Below are 10,379 nucleotides of genomic sequence, written 5' to 3'. Positions count from 1 at the left end.
CTATATAAGCGCGATCGAGATAGTGTAAGCCAACACTTCTTCTGTGTCTAAGGCAGGGAGCACGTCATCAGCCTTACTGATGAGTCCTGGCGTGCTCTCGGGACGAAACACCTTTTTCTCTCTTATAGACGACCTCTTCGATCTCTAAATTGGCGATCCTACCCTTCGAACCTATACTCTCACGCATCTCCGCATCCTCCACGCCGGGTACACGCAACGCAGCTAATCCCACGCAATTCGCTCGAACCTCTCAACGATACCCACACGATTCGCTCATCGCACGAACTCGTTCACGCACGGCGGCTACGCGCCCCGCACCCCGCACCACACGATTGCGCTCATCGCACAACTCGTTCACGCACCGGCAACACGCCCCGCATCCCTCGCAACGGAGCGTGGAAGACCCGGAGATCCCAACGAGACTTCTTCTCAACATCTTTCTCCCTCTCATGCCTTCACACCCTCGACTTTCATATCGTCACTTCCTCCCGGTTACACCATCGTCGTGACTAGGCGGGGAGTGATGTGGCGTCTCACATCTCTCGCGCTTCAGGCTCTACTCGCCAGGTGGCCAAGCCCCTAATAGTTCGCTCCCGTCAAGCGGCGAAATTCCCTCACGATTACTATATAAGCGCGATCGAGATAGTGTAAGCCAACACTTCTTCTGTGTCTAAGGCAGGGAGCACGTCATCAGCCTTACTGATGAGTCCTGGCGTGCTCTCGGGACGAAACACCTTTTTCTCTCTTATAGACGACCTCTTCGATCTCTATAGATGTAAGAAATAATTATTCTCATGGAATTTGGACGTTTTTTAAATTTAATTATGTTGTGTTATGTTTTCTCACATTTCAGTTACGTTTTGATATAATAATTTACCACATACTATTACACCATTAATTTTTCATAATAATTACTCAACTTTTTTTCGTTAAAAGTAGTTATTATTTAAAAATGTTAGAAAATGTGTCTAAAAGTTAGTAATTGTAACAAAATATAAAATAGTGTAATAAACTGCCAAAAACTGTAAGCTGTTATAAAATATTACACATGACAACATTCCCTTACGTTTTAATATAGTTAATTACAGTTGCTTTTACATGATATTCGAGTGCCTTTTTAGAATTATAATAGTAATTATTTATTCTTTATTATTCACTTTCTTCGCCGATCTAGCACGGACTCGTCCTCTCTCCTACGCGTACCAAACGGAAGTCCCGATGACTCACTAATATTTGACTAAAATTTTTTAGAAAAATAGAAGCGTTACGGGCTCTTTATTAAATCGTATTATAATTAAAATAACGACACTATCAATGAAAATTTGGTTGCGTCCCTACATTTGTAACATATATCTATACTATTAACATTTGTAGAAGTCACTATCCGAGTCGATAATCCAACACTTAGCAAAGATACATTACGTTTTGTATCGTTACGGGATAGCGTTATAGGCTTGTAGCATAAAAAGAATTCTTTGTTGTGTGATTGACTTTAAAATTTAAAAATTAATGACTCTGATTAAAACAAAATGACATGAATGATATAAATGACATAAATGACATTTATGACACGTGTCGTGTAACAAATAAAAATTTCGTGTCTATCCATACCCATCCCTGCCTATGACACAAACTGTCTATGATAGAGTCTATCGAATTGGATCTTTATGAATGAAGGATTTATAATTAAAAAAAAAATATTACAAATCACACACCTTACACCAATTTTTATTGACATCATGTGGCATTATGTGAGCCTTAGTAGATTAGTATGCCAGTACTGGAATTGAGAAATTTCTATCGTAACTAAAATGTATGTTGATTTTTAAATAAGCGAATAATTTCTATTTCTGAACGGATAATCAGTTCGTACATTATGTGTTGTAAACGTCTTTTTCGAAGACATATTTAAATTGGATAAAGCAGTCAGCGTTTTATGATAGTGTACGTAATGCGCAATTACTTTTTCTATTACTGCATAGAAGGTAAAGTTATTAGTGGGAAATAACAGTTAGATATGAAATTCCATCGAATAACTGAATTATCACAATGCAAAACCAGTGTTTATAAAATTAAGTTGTTTCAGCTTGTTAAAGTCAAATATTGAATTGAATCCCCATAAAAATACTTTTTGACAAAACAAAAAGGTTAGGTAAGTTTGATATTATGAGTTAATATTTTGTAAGGAATTTTTCAAGTCTTCATACACTGACAATGAATAGTATTTTTTATTATGCATCTGTTGCCGTTCAAAGGTTTGAAATCAAAGTATAAAAACGGTCAAGTTTTTTTTTGGCTTAACATGCATTTTATATGACACTTATAATACTGTCTTATATTCTTACTTTAACAAAATCAAGCAAAGTCGAGTCAGCAAGGCATCAATGTATTAGATGCGAGGTTTGCATGAATTATCAGTCAACATTATTAGTTACATTTTCTTAAAGTACCAGTACTAGACTACTATACACTACAAATGTCATACAAAATGTATGTTAGGTAAAAAAAAAATCTTGACTCTTTAAATACTTCGATTTCAAAACTTTTCAAAGCTATATATTCATGAGGAAGAGTATTTCATTGCCAGTGTAGGAAGGCTCCTTTAATACCTTGAAAAACATTAACTCAACACATCAAACTTACCTAACCTTATTATTTTGTTAAGAATTATTTTTATGGGTGTATCATAACTTTTTAGAAAAATACCATTACTTATTAGAATGTTTATTTCAAAAAAATTCATTACTTCAGATATCTTCTATATTAGAACGTACTGAATAGAAACGATGTCAGTACAACATGGCTATTGTGATCTACAATAGTCCTACTAAATTTCTACTTGAAGTTGCTCACATGAAGGTTTTTTTTGAATATATGTAAATGTGTGCAGAGTTTGATTTGTACAAAGAGTTTATAAATTTATACCGGACAAAATATATATTTTTTTTTAAAATATGGTTTTAGGATTTGTATCTATAGATTTGTTCAAGCTACTTTTGGTTTGGTTCGGTTGTCTAAACAAAATATACCTATATATAGGGAACCGAACAGAACTGGTTCTGTATATATTCGCTATGCTCCTAAGGTGGCGCTGTCGAGTGAGAGAAACTGTCCCTCGCTAAGATCGCCAGAATGCATGCAGCCTTATAGGAAATTATTTTAATAAATTAAAAAAAAGTTATTAAGAGTGAATTAACCAGATGAATCAGTGATTTAAGCGTGTATTATGTTAGTGTACAGTAATAAGTTTTGTTGAGTGTTGTCATGTGTACTATAAGATAGTAATAAATAAAAATATGGATTGCGACTGTAATAACACAGCAAACATGAGTGCATATACATGCTTGCACTTGAGTGGAGCTTGAAAAACACAAGTAATGCTTACATTCATCTATTTCTGACAACACAGTGTTCAAAAAACTAATGACAGGTTAGGTTAACTTTTACACATTTATATTACGTTTCCGTGGATTACTTGTGTGCCTTTAAGCTTTGCATTAGTGTAAACATGTGTATGCACTCACATATCATAGTCGTAATCCATGTTTTTGTTTTTTACAATCTTGTAGTACACATGACAACACCAAACAAAATTTATAACTGTACACTAATATAATACACACTCAAATCACTGATTAATTTGGTCAATTCACTTTCAACATAACCTTTTTTTAGATTAATTAAAAAATTTTCCTATAAGGCGCATAGCGAATAGGTGTATTTTGTTAAGAGAACTGAACTGAACCAAAAGAGTCTTGAACAAACCTTATGTGTATACAAATTTTTTTTCTTTCATTAAACAACTTTATCGTATAGTTCTTATCAATTTTCTCGAAGCTAATTACATAAATTAAATTACATTTTCCAACAAAATTTTTAGATAAAATACTTAGTAGTTAAACACATCCAAAATCTCAAATGTATTATATATTTAACTAGCATTTATCATTATCTTTTTGATGTAAGTATTGATAGAATCCAAATATTCTGAATTACAGTTATTCAATAACTAAGTAATCCTCACAATAAATAATTATTTACTACGGGGATGCGTACGAAAGCCGTTAAAGCGATGTACAAGTTACTTTAAAAATGTCTTTCTAGTAAATAAATTCTCATTTTACTATTACTTGAAACATTGATTAATAATATATGATTATTAACTACCCAAATCGCTGAGTTAAATGAGCTTACGCTTACAGCTTGTTATTCAGGGCACTCCGGGAAATAATTAGAGTTTTCTGTCTTATCGAATAAATTATGTTGATACGATTACAGCTGTGTTACACGATTTATTGTTATTAGCTGTTTTATTGAACAATACGTCAATTAGTGAATTTCTTCATTGCGTCTTTAACTCATGACACACGGTTAAAAAAAAAAAAAAAAACAGAAAATAAGGTTAGATTTTAATCGTCTCTCATCTAATTTTTCTCCTAGAACTTCAAATTATGTAGCTAAGTTTGGGCTTGATTAATTATGAGTTACGGTGAAGTTAAATGGCGATACTTCTTTTTCTAATAAAATAGCTATTTTTTAAAAATAATTTGGTTATTGACTTTATACTTAAAAGGATCTAATTGTTCAGATAAAAAATTTTAATTTTCTTTGAATTATCCACTATTTATTATCGATAATTTACATTTATCATAAAACTCTTTCTACAGTGAATTTGTCTACGAAGACCGTAAAAACTGTATGAGTAATAACTTACCACTGGTACTAAAAAAATTATACAATATACTGCTTATAGTTAATTTATTCATTACAAATCTCGATTCATGTGCTGAAACTAATATGTAACTGACTGTGGGTACATGTACATACATATACGACTTCGATTCGCCACATTCAATTTCATATCGTATTTCATTATTCTCGTATTGATTATGTACGGAAACAATTTTACGATAAAAGAGTTATACACCCACCCCCCCTCTCTTTTCTGAGGCATCGTAATTTTTTACTATTATCTGCAAATGTGCTTGCTTCGGTAAAAGTCATTATACCAGTCTCGAACCTGAGCCTCCCAAATGAGAAGCAATCGCTCTATTATCTTAGCCACTGTGAACTCCCAACGCTGCGTGCTATCGATTGTGAAATGAGGAAGTACCTGGGGCTCTATCACGACTTTTGATATCTCGCAAAAGTCAGTATTTTTTCGATAATTTAGATAAAATTATGGGTTGTGCGCATGCGCATATATATATGAATTATCGAAAAAAATACTGACTTTTGCGAGATATCGAAGGTCGTGATAGAGCCCCTGTAGCCGATGTCACACTGTTGGTAGCTCTGCTTAATTTTAAAAACACGCCTATCATAATTATTCACAGGAAAAATTCGGTATTTTTCGGTAAAGCTGTTAAGCAAGATTGAAGAAACTAAATTAAACCAAAATACATCAGGCTCTTTTTGCGATATTTGAAAATTCGAGTATGCAAATCTGAAATAAATAGTAGTGCGGTCGCCCAGGCTTTGTCTGCTTCCTCAAATTTACGTCGTCGTGGTCCCGTGCGACTTGATTTCAAATTTCCCTTTTTGATAATTTTTCCAACAACTTTGATATAATAGGTCAAAGGTCGAGTCATTACTTGAAATCTTATTTTTCACTAGCTATGAGCTTATGCCATTTTGTTATATAGCTTCATACTTGCACTGAAATGCACTTGCACATTATTGCTCTTACTTGTGCAACGTTAATATTTGTTTACTTCATCATGGTCAAGAATGTACATCAATTTACAAATTTTACTATGTTTCCTGAACTTAGTACCTTACTTGTATTCAATTTTCAAGTCTTATAATTTTCTAGTTCTTTCACAGATTTTTATTTTGAATTATTTGATATGTCCAATCCGATGATGGATATATTTTCTTAATCACAATTTATAATTATATATACTTCTGGGGAAATCTTACACGGACACACTATCGCTACCTGACGGTAGAATAACCCTCATTAGAAATGAAACTAATCATGCATGATCTGAGTGCTCGTTTTTTTTTTCTTAAACTACTATAAAGTGTTAAAAATTAATGTAAGAATGTGCGTCAAACTTTTTGTGGGCGTAAAAACGTGCAGATTATGTTACTTCGTTTGAGTAAAACGAATTAGCTTAAGATGAGTAACTAGAAAACGAATACGTTTAATTTAAACTACAGATGTTTTTAGTGGCGGATGCGAATCACATTTTTTTATTGTGCCATAAAATCCAAGAACTCCGTTAAAATTTCGTGGTTTTAAAACACATTGTCGGTGCTCTCATTTATTTATCCATATATAGGGTATGTAATGTTTTTGACAATTTATTAAAGAAGTATATACACAGGATATAAATAGTCTTTATTCATTATTAATACGCAAGAGAGTTTTGGCTTAGCTAACGCTCGGACTAGGTCTGGCGTGACGCCGAACGGTAGTACATAATAGCACACATGTAATGTGGTACACCGACTAGGTGGTGCTCCCAATATATCAAGTCAGTGGTTCGCACATATACAACAATTCTTCTCACTTAGATTTAAAAACGCTCGTACTAAATATAAAAAAGGATGAAATAAATAATCACAAGTCTGCGGGTCTTTTCGTACCCAAGTCGAGCGTCTCGGTTCAATCGCCTCAGCTGTCAAAACATCAAGGCTCTTTGCCACTGGGTCATTTGTAATCGCAGGTTGTGGCACGGTTAGCTCGATAGTTTTAAAACTGGGTGCATCGCATGTAGTCTGCTCAGGACATAATGGTATAGCGAACGGCCAAGACAAACGATTCGGAAAGTCTGGGTTGGGTACGCTTGCGGTTACATCAGTTTAAGTCAGTGGTTCGCACATATTTGCTTTATGCAGCAATTTGAAACAACACCACACTGAGAAAGATTTGGTGCTGCAGTTGTCCCTCCCCCTACAGCAGCTATACCAAATCACGATTAGTCTAATGTCTCTGACTACTGGGATAGCAGGTATCCCAGTCGGAACAGCGTACGTACGAGCCCAAGTATAGTAGCGTTACCCATAGTGTGGTTCGACGTTTGTACCATAGATTAGGTGCATCGCATATACAGGTCTTGTGCAGCTCTTGTCTCAACTGGTATCGCTGACGCATTAAACTTCCGAACTAGCACTGTACTACCGATGGTACTCTGACGGCGCCAAATCTTTCTCAGTGCACCTGCAAGAGAAAACTTGTTGATGCTAACTAACAAGAATACACAGAATCTTGTAGACAATGATCTGCTACAAGCGCTTGTTTTAACAGTTATGTATATTTAATAACTGACGTAATTTTTTTGCGTGTAAGGTATACTTTCAAGCCGAAAAATGCTTATTTAATAGTATCTTCATAAAAAAAAAATTTTTTCGCCTTTCATAGTTGTATTTTGTTAGTAAGTATTACGATTTTTCTTGAGTATCAATTTATTTCGTAAAGTACTTTTAATTTAGCACATACATTATATCCATTTCATACTAGAAAATAACTTTTTTTTCACGAAATTAAAAAAAAGTATTATTTACTATCAGTATGCTACTTAAGACTGAAAAAACTTATTTTAGTTGTTAAATATTTACTATTTTTGAAATAAGCACTTGTAACCTATCATTGTCTATTAGATGCTGTCTATTCTTGTTAGTTAGCATCGATGCAGCGTTGGCCGCGATGGTCAAAAGTTTGCTGCCAACCGCAACCTTCAGAGCGCTTCTTTATCAGCACCACCACCGGCCAAGCTGTGAACTATCGCTGATTTACACATTTGTATATATCTATATACAGTTCACAGCGCTTGTTCACAGCTTAGCCGTCGGTGTCGCTGATAAAGAAGCGCTCTGAAGGGACTGAAGGTTGCGGTTGGCAGCAAACTTTTGACCATCGCAGCCAACGCTGCGATCGACGCCTTTTTCTCTGCAGGTGGCGGTGTTTCAAATTGCTGCACGAAGCGAATACAACAAGTTATGAAAACAAAAACATAACCAGCAACATAGGATTACTTGCTTTTGATTTACAAGTACTTGAGCAGCTTTGTTTTAATTACTAGAACTTATTAGGTCGCACGATTATAAAATCAGCGTCAGTTACTGCGTCCCCAACTACTGCGCGAATATCTCCGAAAAAGTTTTCATATTGAAGCCCAGATCAAATTGACAACGAAATTTTTAGGTTAGATTCGTTGAAATTCATGTGTAGTTAAGTTAATATGTATTTTATGACGTAAAGTGTGATTCTGGATTGAACGTCATTAATGTCCAAACGTGTTACAATGGCTACATATACGAATTTTCCAGGTTCGTTTTCATTATTTTGTATTACTGACAAGTGCACAGTAATTAGTGCCTACGGAGTAATAAGATTATTGACCCCTAGAACAATTTCAATAAAAAAATTGTTTTTTCGATTGTTAATCGCAGATTTTTTTCTAGAAAATGATGTCAACGGACTGTTAAGAGTGAAAATATTTGATTATTTTGAGAATTTATAATGTTTAATGTGAATATAAAGATGACAGAATACAAAAAGTTCTTACTAATACCACAACCTTATTTGTGTTTTAATATGGAAACTAGATATTCTAGTTAAATTTATCAATAATTCAAGTACTGTAATAAATTGAAAGTATTTTTTACATTGTCGAAAGAAGGTTTCTTGACTGTATATACGACAGTGATCGCGTAATTGATAAGAATTGATTTTATTTTTATGCAAGTTTTTTTTAAATTTATTTAATCAGCTTATTGACTTGACATATTGTTCATAAAACACGGTTTGTATAGACACAAAATTATTTTATGAATTAAGCCCAGAAGCATTATTAGTTACGATAAATCACCAAAAGTTTTTGTTGACTGAAAAAAACAAATATATTTTGTATTATTGTTATTACAATGTATATTTTTGTCAATAAGTAAATTTATAGCTAGAATATATTTTTATACGAATATATTAGCTTATACTACATTATTTGAAGTTTAGATGGGTTGAATAGGCTTTTATGGTCCTTATAACTCCTATTGCCAGAGAAAATCTTTTTTTTTGGAAGTTTTAGTAATACAAATAGAGTGAGATAATTTTAATAGCTCAGTAATGTCAGTTAAGGAGTCTCCCTTGTCCTAGTGTCACTAAATAAGTCATATGTCATTAAATAGTTTCGATTATGCCGAATTTAACAGTGTCCTTATTCATACCCTTTGTGGAACAAAATCTGGAGAAATTAACGCTCAAAGTTCGCTCTTTTAACAACAGAGTGATAGAATTAGCTTTTTGACCCCTGATTTTCGAAGAAATTCTGATAAAAAAAAAAAAATGTTGTTTGCTAAAAAATAGTACTCGAAAAAGATTGCAGCACTTCTTCTGCTGAAAATATTAGTAAAGGCCAAAAAAAATGGTAAAAATGGCAAAAACAGATTTTTTGCGTCTAGAGAAAAAAAATATGCGCGATTCTAAGACCAAAAAAAAGAGATCCGCATAATTAAAATCGGTTCGAGCCGTTTTATTGCAATTTTCAAAAAACCGTCATTTTTTGCCATTTTTTCGAATTTCAATAACCCTTGTTCTAATATTATGAGCTGAAATTTGGAGAGAAGGTAGAAATTATAGCTCCCAACATGCACATTAAATTTCATAAAGATAGTTGGTAAACTTTTTCTGAACCGCTAAGAAAATTAAAAAAAGGTCCTTTCGAAAAATGGCCATGAAAAAGTTTTGGGCCATTTTACGTAAATTTTATAAAAAGGCCTTGGTTCCTCTAGACTTACTCTACATTATGCTGGAATGCAGTTTCATGAAACCTCCAGTAAGTGTTAAAGAAATCGGTTTAAAAAACAGCATTTCTCATTTTGAAGCTTCTATACTTACTGGAGGTTTCATAAAACGGCATTCCAGCATAATATAGAGTAAGTCTAGAAAAATCAAGGTTTCTTTGTAAAATTTACGTCAAATTGCCAAAACTTTTTTATGGCCATTTTTCGAAAGGACCTGTTTTTACTTTTCTTAGTGGTTCAGCAAAAGTTTACTCATCATCTTTATGAAATTTGGGGTGCATGTTGAAAGCTACAATACCTATCTTCTGTTCAAATTTTAGCTCTTTAGATTCATAAGAACAAGAGTTATTTAATTTCGAAAAAATTACAAAAAATGGCGGTTTTTTGTAAATTGCGAAAAAACGACTTAACCGATTTTAATTCTGCGGATCGCGTTTTTTGGATATTAGAATCGTGCTTTTTTTTATCTGAAATTTTATTGTACAGTCTTACGTTTTTCTCATTTAGACGCGAAAAACCTGTTTTCGCCATTTTTACTATTTTTTTGGGCCTACACTATATATTTACAGCTATTAAAAAGTATTGCAATCTTTTTCGAATACTATTTCCTAGCAAGTAATATATTTTTT

The 10,379-nt window shown here is 33.4% G+C and overlaps 1 protein-coding gene across 2 annotated transcripts in view; it reads left to right on the top strand.

The window, feature by feature from the left end:
* The first annotated feature begins 1,657 nt into the window (after window positions 1-1,657).
* Window positions 1,658-10,379, top strand: part of FucT6 (alpha-(1,6)-fucosyltransferase 8) — a 288,678-nt gene continuing 279,956 nt past the window's right edge. For both annotated transcript variants that reach the window (XM_089596404.1, XM_089596405.1), the window contains exon 1: window positions 1,658-1,944. The gene's annotated coding sequence lies outside the window, so the exon portion shown is untranslated. The remainder of the gene's footprint in view (window positions 1,945-10,379) is intronic.

Source organism: Copidosoma floridanum, unplaced genomic scaffold (genome assembly GCF_036245765.1).
Source record: "Copidosoma floridanum isolate Cflo_tuat_1 unplaced genomic scaffold, Cflo_Japanese_pri ptg000030l, whole genome shotgun sequence".
Taxonomy (NCBI): domain Eukaryota; kingdom Metazoa; phylum Arthropoda; class Insecta; order Hymenoptera; family Encyrtidae; genus Copidosoma; species Copidosoma floridanum.
Note: the sequence above shows the minus strand (reverse complement) of the source record. Positions and strands in the feature narration are given on the sequence as shown.